This window comes from Alosa alosa, chromosome 19 (genome assembly GCF_017589495.1).
Source record: "Alosa alosa isolate M-15738 ecotype Scorff River chromosome 19, AALO_Geno_1.1, whole genome shotgun sequence".
Taxonomy (NCBI): domain Eukaryota; kingdom Metazoa; phylum Chordata; class Actinopteri; order Clupeiformes; family Clupeidae; genus Alosa; species Alosa alosa.
This window is the reverse complement of record NC_063207.1, coordinates 14831647-14846658: the sequence shown is the minus strand read 5'-3', so window position 1 is coordinate 14846658 and position 15012 is coordinate 14831647.

Below are 15012 nucleotides of genomic sequence, written 5' to 3'. Positions count from 1 at the left end.
AACTAATGGAAACAACATAGGCCTACACATGCAGTTTATCTAACAGAATAGAATGTTGGCTCTTAAAGGCCTAATTAAATTACCACAGGCATTATTTTGTCAGAACACTATTTGTCCAATTCCTTATTCATTATCTTGTGAGGATTACAAACTACAACAAAGCAAAAATGCTCATCTGACAAAATGACAAAGCTATAGTGAAAACCATTAATACTCAACACCCAGTTATAAATCAGTCTTCAAACAGCACTCTAAGCCTACACCCTGTTTACCAAACAAAATCTGTCATGTTCTTGATATCAAAAATAGTAGGCTATGATCTTCACAAAAAAAAAAAGATTTTTGTCTAAATATCATAATTATTTTCCTCATTACCAATTTGGGTTTATAAGTAGGCTATCATAGGGGCTTTTCACACTTGGTTCCTTTCATCCTTTTAAACGAACTGAGATCGATGACTCAACGTTTGCTGTACATGTGAACACGCCAAACGAACTCGGATCCCTCTAACGCGAACCGAACTGAGGTGAGCGGTAGGCCTAGTGCTAGTCTCGGCTCGCTTTGAAGTCCACAGCACGGTTCGCATTATCTGTGCTGCCCGGGGTTGTCTTTCACATTTTGCATTGTAGGCCTATGTGAGCCTATTTTGTCTTACTTGACTTGCCATTGCCAAAACATAAGGCATGTCGTTTAGGCTTTTATATAGCCTAAAATAAACTATTATTATAGGCTCATAGGCCTACAGACGTTTGTAACGTTAAATTGGCTACAGCAAACAAGTGTGTTCTAACCTAATACCTCCATGGTTCTAACGTTAGGCTGAATATCTTTCCATCCAAGCTATTTGTAACTAACAATGTATAGAAATCAGCGAACTTTGGATTGTATTGCTCACCATTTTTCATGATCTGCTAGGCTCATGCTAGGTCTTTGTCGAACTCTCATTGCAAACATATAGGCTACGAGAGACTGCGCAGCGCAGTTAACGGGCTGCTATTCACTTGTCATTTTGAATGTGAGCTAAAGTTGGACATAGCAACAGTATCTAGGTGGGGCGGGCCTACCACTGAATTAAAAAGTAAGTGTGATTGGCTGGCGTGTTGACTGACAGTTCAAGAGGATGTTTGCAATACCTTTAGATCAGAATTCCTTCTGAAAATATATTATAATATCAGAAACAAATGAAACAAAATCACCACACCTATTATGGGTTATGATAATTATTTCAACCTGATAATGAATGATGATGAAAATACATACCACATTATGAGAACTGAGGCCCCAATCAGAGCTGAAGTGCACCAGAAAGAGATCTGAGTCCTCTTTCAAATGAACTCACAATGTGAATACAAAATGAACTGAGTCCCTTTTGTTTTGTTCCTCTTTCTGGTCTCCTTTTAGTGGACTGAGCTCGGTTCTTTTATAAGGGACTATGTTTGGTCCCTTTCAGCCTTCTAAATGAACTCAGATTGATGACTCAACATGTTTTGTGCCAATGTAAACGCTCAAAACGAACTCAGACCCCTCTAAAGCGAACCGAAATGAGACCACCTCGGGAGGTAGCCAAGGGCATTTTCACACATAGGGAAATATAAATATTATAACATATTTTCAGAATGAATTCTAATCTAAAGTTATTGCAAAGATCCTCTTGAACTGTCAGTCAACACGCCAGCCAATCACACTTTCTAATTCAGTGGTAGGCCCGCCCCACCTAGTAACTGTTGCTATGTCCAACTTTGCCGCGGACTTCAAAGCGAACCGCGTCGAGACTACCTCCCGAGGTGGTCTCAGGTCAGTTCGCGTTAGAGGAGTCTGAGTTCGTTTGGCGTGGTCACATATGGACAAAAAATGATCTGAGTTCATTTAAAAGGCTGAAAGGGACCAAGTGTGAAACCCCCCTATAAAAAAAAACCCACTTCAGAACAATCCTGTTATTTGTTGATAACACAGAACCAATATGGTCCTTATCTGTAGCCTGTGTAATGAGCATTGCACAAGGGCTACACTCCAATGTGATTCAATACATGCATTGCATATGGAATCACAGGCAGGGTGTGAGTCCACCATACCGTATTCTTTCTAAGGGTTGGAGCACAGCTACCCAAGGCCAGCAGCATATCTGAGCATAGAGACGTGGTGCAATGCATGGTGCTTGGAGCTCAGAGGTAGAGATGGAGCCACTGAAGGATGAGATTAATGGTGTGACCTTCAGTGAAAATCAGTTACGTATTAGAGGGCAAGGCGTGTGAGTCACGAGGGGACGTTGGCTGGGGTTGGTAGCCCAGGAGAGCCATGATGACAGCACGATGAGCCGGCCAGCCTCAATTAATTACTCCACGCCAGAGAATGGAGGATGGAGAACAGAGAGAGAGAGAGAGAGAGAGAGAGAGGGAGAGGAGGAGAGCTGTAGTGTTCCCTTGCTTTGATGGAGCCATTCTCAAAGGAGAGACGTAGGCCTATATCGAAAATGTTTTCAACAGATTAGTCATTAATTATTAGCTGATTGCTTTATTTACCTGACCATTCATTTTGGTGTAACTGCATGTCAGCCATAGACACAGGGTATTTTTCTGTTAGGTTCCTGTCATGTCTAAACCTTTTGTGATGTAATGCATTCTGAAATTGGCATGTGAAGAGTATGTACAGTATGCTTATGTACAGTATGTGTGGGTGTGTGTGTGTATATGTGAGTATATGTATCTGTGAGTGTGTGTGTGTGTGTGTGAGAGAGAGAGTGAGAGAGAGAGAAAGAGAGAGAGACACACACAGAGAGAGAGTGCTTTCAAAAGAATCCATTCAGTAAATAGCAAAGCAAAGCCAGTCGTGTGTTTGTTTTATGAGTCAAATTGATTTTCATTAGAGAAGCTGTCTGCAGCATTCACATCTTTGCAGTTTTGCCCTGCATCTCTCCTGATCTTTATTATTGGGCATTTAAGGGGCAACCTTAGCATGACGTGTGTCGTACTGAAGAGCGACACACACACACACACACACACACATTCAGTTAAATGCAATGCGTGAAGCATGCGTGTGAGTATTGGTGGGGGTTAGGGTATGGTAACATGGAATACGGCAGAGGTGGCCTACTCCCAAAACAATTTATTGGACTATAAATCCAGTTTCTGTTTATTTGCCACATAAATTGTTTGGGGAGCATTATGAGTTTTTGAGTGTTTTTCCCCTTGCTGTGGCAGTTTCATCCAATTCATCCAGTATTTCATCATACTGCCTTTTCTTTAATAAACAAAGCGTCCACCTGTTGTTCTCTGAGATGGTATGCAACACACTGTGTTCTTACTTTCTCTTCTGCACCTCAGGAAACTGATGCTGATGCTAAATGTCACGATGGGCTAAAGCTACCACTAGTCCTTTAGCACTGCTGCAATACTGAAAGAACCATGGAGAGATAATGTCTCCCCCGAGTTGCAGTGAATTCTATCTACCTCGCCGCTTTGTTTGCAGGATATATGAGTTGGCCTTTGTGGATTAAAAGATATTGTATCGTAATGGTGGCTTTACTCAGCCTGGGAATGTGATTCATGGTGAGGTTATGGGAGAGGAGAAAAGCAGAGAGGTTAATGGGTGTTCTGTATTGAATATAGTAATATTCACAGTCATGCGAATAGGGGCTAATTGAATTAAATTGGGCTAATTGCATGGATCTGTGTTTAAGTAATGTGGGTTGACAGGACAGGAGCACTTAATGATCAGGGATCTTTAATCTTTGGCTTTCACTGCTCAGAGCAGCATCAATGGTTATCTGCATATCTCCTCCTCCCTCTTTTTGTGCTGTGTGTTAGTGTGTTACAGTTTTTTTTGAATGCTTAAACACAACTGTGATTCTTATAGCACAATTTCTAAAGCTATTAATACGTATAGCAAAACCACTCACTGAGCTCGCTAAACTAAAAGCACAAACACTGCTTTGCACTCAGTTTGCAATTTTGTAACACACACTTTGCACAACTGTAGGCACAATTCACTGCACAGCACTCTTTTTGCAGAACTGTAAACACAACTCATGCTTTACACTCAATTTCCAAATGATCAACACACTAGCAAATCTATACACATGTATGGCTATTATTTTCACTATTTTGCCAACTCTCTGGCACACTTTCTCATGTGAAAACTGTTTTTGGTAATTAGTTCACTTTGCAATCAGCCTAAGCACTATAAATAAGCCACAGGTAATGTACAATGGGTACAATGGAGGGAGCAGGAAGAGTGAGAAGTGTAAGAAGGAGGACGAGGAGGGGGGAAAGGAAGGGTAAGAAGAGAAAGAAATAGCCCTTTTACAGGCAAACAAATCAGTCTACATGTGGGGATATTGTCGTGTCAGGCCTGGATACGGCATTCCACAATATATTTTCCCCGGTGACTTGGACTAGGACATTGCATGTGATGTAGACGAAATTTTGAGAGAGACGACCCGATGTAGACTGGTTTGTTTTGTCTCAGTGAAATTGCTATTTTGTGTTTTGACTTGGAAAAACACACTTGTGTTTATTTTGATGTGTGTAAATAAACACCAATACTTGAAGTTTGGATCCCTATATGTTTACAGAACTATGACAAAAGTATGACCTCAAACTGACATTGTCTACCTTGTGCACAGAGAAAGCAAAAGCCAGATGTGTTTTTTATTCATACCATCAGTGTGTAGTTGGCACATTGTGTGCTTATTGTGATGGCTTGTGTTTACTGTTTGATGCGAAAACACAATTTTTACGAAGGTGTGAAGAGTTAAGTAAGGTGTGTTCGCTTTTGCAAAAAAGAACTACAATGTGTTGCTGATTGGGTGAAAGGTTTTCCTATTTGTGTGTAGAGTTTTGCAAAAAAAGCCATAGTTACAAAAAATGTGCTTAAGCAATCAGAAAAAACTGTAATATGCACACAAGGTGTGTGTGTGTGTGTGTGTGTACGTGTGTGTATGTGTGTGTGTGTGTGCGTGTGTGTGTGTGTGTGTGTGTGGTGTGTGTGTGTGTGTGTGTGTGAGAGAGAGAGAATATGGATCTGGATGTGAGCATTTTCTTTTGAAGTGTCTGTGTGTGTGTCAGCGTGACCATGCGTATACCTGTGAATGTTGTGTGTCTGTGTGTGTTCATATGTTTATTTGTATGAGTTTGTGTTGGGGCGTGTGCATGTATGTTTTTGCTCGCGTATAGGATATCGTTCTAATTCAGTGTCTTCTAATGCATCCCACTGAGCTTCCCCGGGGAATCTCAATGAAGCCCAAAGTGAAGTCCACAGTCCAATTATCTGCAATCTGCCTTATCAGCAAACAGGAGCTGAGAGACACTGCTGTACTGTATGTGCATACATGTGTGTGGGTGCGCGTATAGGTGTGTGTGTGTGTGCGTGTATGTGAGTGTCTGTGTATGCGTGTGTGTGCGCGTGTGTGTGCGTGTGTGTGTATGTGTGTGTGAGTGTGTGCGCGTGCATGTGTGTGTGTGTGTGTGTGTACGTGTATGTGTATGTGAGTGTCTGTTTGTGTGTGTGTGTGTGTGTGTGTGTGTGTGTGCGTGCGTGCGTGCGCGTGTGTGTGTGCGTGTGTGTGTGTGTGTGTGTGTGTGTGTGTGTGTGTGTGCGTGCTACAAATTACTGATGCATGAATAAGAATGATGGTTACAGATGCACCACTCAGGAGACCAGACTTGAACCCACACCAGAATATTTGATCACAAACACATTATATTAGAAATGAAAATATTGATGAATGCATTTGTTATCCAGACTTACTGATGTCACGACACAGTCCTTGGCAATCATTAGCGATGTCATTTTTCATTTCACAGTAATGAGACTTAAAGGGGAGGACTGTGATTCTCAAAAAAGGTTGTTCATAATTGAGCTCAACCTCCAGTCAAATGGAACCACTCCCTCCCGTGCTCCTGAATATTTTGTTTCTGGGTCAGTTCAGCAATTATGCTGATTCCCCAAAGCCAAGTCGATGTATGAATTTGACAGATATTGTTTTGGTTTACAGTGTCGGACAGTGCCTTTAACTGTCCAAAACAAGGAAGTGGTGGACACCTTGCTATGTCCTTTTGGATTTTGCCGATTGTGGATTCTCAAGCCTTTGTCTCACCTAATCTCAAGTCACATCATGTCATGTCATGTCATGTCATGTCATGTCACATCATCTCCCAGCAGAAGCACCATGCTGAGGAAGCGACTCTGGAAGCTAGGTGGTCACCCGACAGCCATGTCAGGAGAATCAGCAAGTTTCACGGTTCAAATTTAGCTCCTCTCAGTATGGTAAAGTGCTGTGCCACAGCATTAATGCCATCATTTTGTACAAGATTGTAGGACTGATGCAGTCAGGGTATGAGATTAATGAATCCTACCATTGTTCAAATCTGTGATATGGAATGACATTAAAATTAGCCTCACACACTTTTGTCAAGAGCTTTGATAAAAGACTGGATGATGTTGAGAAATGATGTGTAAACCACTTGAGGAAAGAAAGGTTTGTTCACAGGGCCAGATGAAAAACAACCCTGCTGTGTGTGTGAAATCTAAAATGACTGTGTGTGAAATCTAAAGAGACATATTATGGATACCTTTAGATGCAGTAGTGTTTGGTATTCCTTATGAGTAGTGCACACAGCATTGGTAGGGAAGTCAGGGGAAAAAATAGTTTGTGGAAAGGGAGAACCATAGACTGTATATATAGAACTATAGACAGTCTATGGGGAGAACACAGAGAGACTTCCTTAAAGGTCACGCAAAGGTCTGAAACAAGAAAGCGCTGTGAATGAGCTCTAACTAAAACCATGCCCACAGTAAAAACAAACCAAGAGTTGGCGATGATCCTCGCAAAGCAGTGCCCTGCCTCAACAGAGGAACTCTGTGAACCACACCGAGAACAGACTACCAGGAGTACAAACCATTTTTAACTCATTGACTTTCCATTCTAATCTCAATTGCTTCTTGAATGCCACCGAGCAACAGAGAGAAAAAATGATATGTCCTCGACGGGAAAGAATGTATTATTCAATAACGATGTCCTAATGCAGTTGGGTCATGAACATGAAACCGCATATATGCATGAGGGAGGCTTGGGCGCACGCTAGGTCAAGCACATTGTTAATGACTCAGCATTTGCTGGGACTCATTACAATCCTCCACCACCCCAACCCCCTCTTCTTCCTCCTCTTCTCCTTCAGCTCCTCTGTGTCATCTTCCTCTTCCTCTTCCTCCTCCTTAGCGGCCCATTACGCACCTCACCACTCCCGTTCCTCACCCTCTCCTCCTCCTCCTCCTCCTCCTCCTCAGGGGCCTCCCAGCCGCCAGGGTCCAGAGCTCAGATGACACCTCCCCAGCGCTCATTAGGACCCATCCCCATCCCCGATCCTCATCAGCGCAGGGTGAGAGGCGGCACAGCATGGCAGCCATCACCGTTCCCCCCTCCCCTGGGACCCATCTGAGGGTCACTAACTACACAACCCCAGTGAGGGATGGAGAGAGAGAGAGAGAAGGAAGGAGAGAAGAATGGAGAGGACTATTTGCCGTCAGTTAAGCGCTTGGTTTACTAGTACTTGAACAGCAGGGTGCTTTTTCCTGATTATATTAATGTCTCATGTGCCATAAGGCTTCTGATGCAGGGCAGGCAGAATAGATCAGGTCGTTATCCTGGGAATTCTTCATAGTCTTGCATTCATTATGCTATAGGTTTTTAATCTACCTGTGCATTACAATATGTAAATCTGTGTGCATGTGTGGGTTACTGTGTATGTTTATGTATACAGTGTGTGTGTGTGTGTGTGTGTGTGTGTGTGTGTGTGTGTGTGTGTGTGTGTGTGTGTGTGTGTGTAGTGGGGTGTGTGAGAGATGTCAGGAATATATGCCACCATGTGCCATCTCTTTGGCATCATGCTTACTGATGCGAGTAGAAAGGTCGGGTTACTTCCTCCCTGGAGAGATTCAGTCAGCAACAGAGACCTGGGGCCATAGCAGCCTCTTCAACTGTATCTCTATCTCTCTGTCTCTCTCTCTCTCTCTCTCTCGCTCTCTCTCTTTCTCTCCCTCTCTCTCTCTGTGTCTTCTCATCACCCATTTTCTGTGGAATCAACTATCATCCTGCTAATAGACTAAAGCTGGATTGGAAGGGGAGTCCACCTGGAGACAGACAGTCAGACTATTTTGTGATTCCTGAGCAGATGTTTTATCTCTATATCAAATCACCGCGTTTCTCTATCTGATGCGCATTCTTATGCTATTAATAAATGCAGTGGTTTAATGTGGCACCGTAAACTTACACCTTGATGTAATCTTACTCTAATCAAAAGAACTTGCAAAAGATGGCACATAGTACCTGTACATCAAATAATTATAGCCTGACAGCGTTTAGGGAATCAGGGAATTTAATAAAAAGAGGATCATAGGATCATGGGATCATCAAAGCTTGGAAATGTAAAACCCTCCTCCTCTGTCTTACTCTCTGGAATCTTCAGCATAAATGCATAAATCTATTCAGATAAAGTGTCAGTGTCCTTGGTGCTGGTGAAGTGTTTGCTCAATAAAACCGTGTGTTGCGAGCGCTTTTCTTCCTCACATCCTCAGATTGTGTAGATTAAGTCGGCAGGATTACCCCCTGAAGTTGTCTGAAGTGTGCAGCCACGACTGCTCTCACACAGCCGATACCCTTTTCTAAGGAGTGATATCACCGCGGTGATATGAATCATTTAGCGGGAGATGAATATGAAGTGATAACCCACTGCACCCTTTTATCTCTGTATCGTGTGGTGCATTTTGGGATTAAGAGTCCAGAGTAATCTGACTATCTGCTGCGAGTGCAACAGTTTGGTTGAATCAGAGAAAAGGAAGACTACACGTGGCATGGGAGAAGTCAGTCCTAATTATTTTAAATGGACTTCCAATTCACGCAACACAATAAATCTTCCCATATAAGAGACTACACTGGTAAGCAGATTTTTTTAATTCTTCATCAGCACATTCAAATTATATTGCACTATATGGGTATGTTTTGTGTTGTTTACAATATGATGTTGGTATGGTTATTTGAAATGTATACATGTTGTATAGGGGCATCTAGATGGTTTCGCTAATGCTCCTCCACCAAAGATGAGTGTGTCTCCTCACCAGGAGGAGCTCAACCTCCCAGTTTCTGTCTCAGTTCACATGCTTCATTGGCCCACTAGTCAATGCTCAGAAGCTCCATGAATCTGAATGTGAAAGGCCTGTGTTGTGTAATGCCTGTCATAGCCTACTTCAGGGATTCCACGCTAAACAGACTAATAATGCATTTTGCACGGGTGCTTAGGGTGTGTGTGTATGTGTGTGTAGAGCAAGTCTGTCACCGTGTTATCAGAGTGCAGATGTGAATTGATGAGCGCTGACACTTACAACAAGCTGGTTGCCATGACAACGGAATGTCACAGAGATGGACGTGTAATCATCAAGGCTACGAGGCAGTGGATGCTTGAGGAGAGATGGCAATGCTTTTCCCTCTCCTTCCCATCAGCTTACATACTATATCACATAAAGTGCTTATATAGGACAGCAGAGGATCATTGTTAAGGTAAAAGACGGCAAAAGGGATTTTTTTGTGAATCTGGTTACATTGGTAGTGATTCCTTTACATATAGCCATTTAGAGGTGCAACATAATGTTGTGAAACACTTTAAACAGCGAAATTGGATGAGAGCATCTCATCTGACATTTGCGCTCATGGCCATTTGGGTTTTTACCCTCTCTATTATGGTTTACTGCTTCTAGTGACTGAGAAAAAATCATTGTTATTTTAGGATTTTGTTTCTGCCCTTTATGGAGAGAGCCCTCATGGCACTTCACCCACCAGAGAGTGTGGGGGGGGTGGGGGTTTGGTGGGGGCAAGATATTGAGATGACAAAGCCTGCCCAGTCGAGCTTGGTATGAGAAAGCAAACACATTACCAGCTTATGGGGCTGTGCTTGACTGCTATTGTTCATTAAGTGTCAGGAAAGGGATAAGCCCCTGAGCTTTCTCTAATGGCATCTTGTGTCCCCCTGTTTGACACTGCCATTCACAGGCAGAAACTTTTTCGAAGGAAAATTGCACTCTGGCTATTTAGTTCTGACTCTGTCTTGCCGCACACACACACGCACACACACACACTACCATTTTCCGGGGCGAAATGTGATGTGATGTTCTATGTGGACAGAGGGGTGAGGGAGTCAATACAGTACGCAAGAGAGACAGAGAGATGGGGAGAGGTGGAGAGCGAGCTGAGTTTTTATAGCACACGGTTTTATAGCTGACGGTTTTATAGCACAGCTGGGTGCCTCTGGGTTGCGGCGCGGCTTTTTGGCCTTCTACTCTGGAGATGTTTTAAAAGGGATGAATCGAAAAGTTTGAGCAAAAGGGAAATTAATGCCTGTGATTTTGCCAAGAGCGATACACACTGACCAGTCTCTCTATCACACACACACACACACACACTTACACATGCACACACAATGCACACACAATGCACACATATACATTTCATAAGGGACACATTTACAAGCACCAAAAAGAGGTGCTTGAATAAAATGAGAAGTCTTTCTGTGTGAACACAAAGAGGAGCATAAAAAGGAAAGGTTCAACTCTACGCCACCCTGTCACTGCATAGACAGTTAGTGAGAATTTCGCTTCATTTTGCCTGAAAATTCACCAAACCTTTAGATGTGTCCCTCAGTCACATAAATGGCAACGGCAAAGCTGTGAAATTACCCTTTCTGACAGTGAGGGGGGAAAGACAACACATTTTCCACCCGCTGAACTCCAAAAGGGCAGATAACGAAGAAAGATGTGATTTAAATTATATTCACATTGGGGAGGGGGGGGGGATAAATTTCAATTTAATCTCCTTTTATAGAGTGTCTGAGCGGGTGACCGTATTTGTATGTATGACGCTGCTCTGCAAAAGACCAGGAGGTGGAGCCGGTGGAACCAAGCTAATTCTCCTGCAATAATGACGTCCTTAGCCACTATTTATGCTCCACTGTGTGAGTGTGTGTGTGTGTGTGTGTGTGTGTGTGTGTGTGTGTGTGTGTGTGTGTGTGTGTGTGTGTGTGTGTGTGTGTGTCAGAGAAAGTATGCGCTTTATGCATACTTATTATAATGTGTCATTTTACTTAAGGGAACCACCTGCTTCAAGACCAAGATGAGAAATCACAGTTTATTTGGACAATAGATTTCACCTCAAAGGAAATCCTAAAAAACACTGAGCATCATATCTAGTGACGTGATTTGCAAAGTATATTTATTTTATTTATACATGTTTGTGTCTTTGTCTTTGTGTCTTTGATTTAAATATGTCTCTTCCTGTCTGTGCGCATTAGTGTGTGTGTGTGTGTGTGTGTGTGTGTGTGTGTGTACGTTGTCTTACGCACTTCTTTATATGGAGAAAAGCAGCTATTTCCCCAAACACAGTAAAGAGACAGAGAGCTCCTGGTCCAGCGGCCCCCTCTCCACCCCCCTGGTTCTCACAGGCTGTCGCTACTGGAAGCCTCCCCACCGCCTCACTCTCTGGCATTCCACGCATTCCTGTATCATGTGCTCATGAAAAAGAAAAGACAAAAACGGGAGAGAGACAGGGGGGCGGATTGGAGGGGAGAGGGGAGCTAAATTACTGCAGGTTAACCCTTTAGTTATTTCCTGATGTGCGATGTGTGGGATTTAAAGGATGGCTGGGCTTGGGCTATGCAACAGACGCTAAAGCTACTGAATGGCTGTGTGTGTGTGTGTGTGTGTGTGTGTGTGTGTGTGTGTGTGTGTGCACGTGCAAATATGTGTGTGTCTGCGAGTATGCGTGTGTGTGTGTGTGTGTGTGTGTGTGTGTGTGTGTGTGTGTGTGTGCATGTGGAACTATGTGTGTGTCTGCGAGTATATGTGTGTGTGTGTGTGTGGTCCTTTTGTTTCCAGTTTACTGTAAGAGCTGAAATGTTTTCAAAGAGCCCTGCTACCTCAGGTGCAGCATGTTTACAGTGAGTGCGTCTATGTGTCGCCACAGAGCACAAAGCAAGTCTGGGCCGCGTCTGCTTCAACATATCCGGCGTGCGCGAGTCATGCGCTTTTGGCCTCCGATCAGTATTAATCATCAGACTCCCGACAACCACATTCCACTTCCAAACAACCGCCAGCGCTCCAGAACGGTCTACGGGATACTTGGAGCATTCCGATGAATGCTGGCGGTCAGCTGAATTAAAACCCATTAGTCACTTTTCTCTGAGTCCGGCAGACAATACCTCTCACACTCAATTACTGAGCGATTGTGCTGTCAACAAAAACATTTATTGCAAGTAAATTCTTTCAACCATAGGCTGCCTCTGCAGGGTGTGTGGACCAGGGCCTCATGGGAATAGAGCTTTTGTGTGTGTGTGTGTGTGTGTGTGTGTGTGTGTGTGTGTGTGTGTGTGTGTGTGTGTGTGTGTGTGTGTGTAGACCACCACTGAAAAACCACAACAGCCTCTGGGGTCTACGCATCTGACTCTTAACCACTAGAACAAGCATGCACGCGTAGGTTCTCTCATTACACTTGTACACCGCATATGCATGCACGCACACACACACACACACACACACACACACACACACACACACACACACACACACACACACCCCAAAACACAAACACACACACACACACACACACACTATACATATACTGTAAACTGCATCTTACACACAGACACATTCAAGGTAACATATGCTATGGAATGCTGTCTGATTATCTTAACAGGATGGGTTGAAAGGCTTTCTTTTAATGAGATTGTTCCTCACAGAGATTAAAAGCAGTGAAAGTTAACAGTTGGGGTGAGACAACATATTATGTTTTTTTTTTCCTTTCACAAAAACTCATATTGCACTGCTGCTGAATTCATAATGAGAGACCCGACGAGAGCAATTAAAGCAGAATCCCGACAACCGTGTGTTGTTTATTGTCTTCACAGAGAGATAGTGCACTACTACATTTCCTCCTGCTATTCATTTTTTGTTGTTGGCCCCCTTAGTCGCTGTGTGTTGTGTGTGTGTGTTATGAGTTGCGCAGGCGCGGTGACACTGCTATACAAGGATGATTAATGTATCAGTTAGCTGGGAGCCGGCGAGGCTTGCGCGCAGCCATCAGGGCAATTGCTAGGGCCGTCATCACCACGCCAGCGGGCCATTTACGACTCCCATGTGCAACCTACCCCCCCCCCTCCTCCTCCCCTCTCCTCATTCTACTCTCCTCTCCTCTCCCCTCTACTCCCCTCAACTCCTCTTCTCTCCCCAGTGCAGGGGCTGAAATTGCCTCATGCATCTCATCCCCGGCCGCTCCTCATGTGAAACATTAATTATTTGCCCTTTTTGTGTTCTATTCTTTTGGTGGAGAACAAAGTTTATTGGCTTCGACGTTTGTTATTTGATTCAAGATATGGCATTAATCTGGACAATTGTTTAAGCACGAACAGGGACGGAGTTGTTGGATGGTGGGGTTGGGAGGGGGGAGACACACTCAAAAAAGAAAATCAAGCACAGAGTGCTTGCCAAGCACGGAGTAGAACATTAAACATAAACACCCACTTGGGGAGCTTGTTTCATAATCAATCTTTGTGAACTGTTTGTTTGTATGTGACTCTGTACATGTGTGAAAGAGATTGTGTGTCTTTATGACTCTCTCCTCAGTACCATCTACACAGGAAACTGAGCTACTCAAAAGCTCTCTGATGTCTCTTTACCGAGGAACACTTGTCATTTGCCAAGCCAGATAATACAGTAAGCTGAAATATGATGCCATTTTGTATTTTGGCAAGAACCATTGCAAGATGAACAGGATTTACTTAGCATAAACAGGTAGCAAAACAAAGACAATTGATTTTCCAGGAGTTTAGAAGCAGCTCTCTTCTGAGATCAGCTTTCCATTTTTACAGAGGCTCTTTCAAATAAAGTAAAAAAAAAATACTTTTGACAGCAACCTAGAAGATAGGATATCAACCAAAAATATGTTCCTACTAGATGTCGGCAAATTTTAAGTGTCAAGTTCTGGCTACATGGATTCTGGTTGAACTAGAATGAGTCTGGCATCTGCTGTCAAGTAAGGCTTTGTTCAAGTATTTGACAACGATCGTGGCTTTTCTCATTGCAACGTATTTAGATAATTACTGAGAGTAACTCAAAAATAAATTTTGTTAGAGTATATAGAAAGGCAGGCCTGGTTCTTACTGTCTTATTGTTGTACATTATATTTTGTATATTGTACCTTGCCTGTGCCTGTTGAGGTGTCCATGACCATGGCTACCTTGACAAGGACAACAAGGGGTGTACATCTCCAGTCCCCTGACACACACACCCCAGACAATTTGCACTACACTATCTCACCCATTGTGTTCTATTTATTACATATGTGCATGCTGAAATTATGCTATATACATAGCCATACTCTACTGCTCTTCATGCTATTCAACCTGCACATACACTTATTCTTTCTACTCGTATAATGTTACTGGTTTTTTTATATTTCTATTACAGTATTTTTATATCTCTTACTGACCTTTTTATTCTTTATATGTTAAGTGAGAGCAAAGTGTTTTGAGAGCAAAGATTAACCAGAGTCAAATTCCTTGTTTGTTTACGCAAACTTGGCCAATAAAGCTGATTCTAATTCTGATTCTGATTACTCAGTGGACATGAAAATATGATGACCTGACTGGACGATTTTTCACTGCTGCCACACTGGACACACTGAAAACACACCATTGTCTAAAGACAGGTTTCCTCTGGCAGAACAGTAGAGTCATCCATGCCCTCTGTAACACTCTTAAAAAAAAGACAATCCTGAAATCAGCAGCCAGCAGGCTGGTGGCACGGCTCACACGTTTCGGTAACACACAGGCCCACGCTGGCTCGTCTGCTCGCAATCACCACTTTCAATAAACATTTTCATAAAATTGCAGGCTCCTGTTGATTATCCATGAGCTTAATTCCCAGCTCATCTCGCTCAGTGCTCTCGTTAAAATTGCAACCAGGATAACCGTGCGA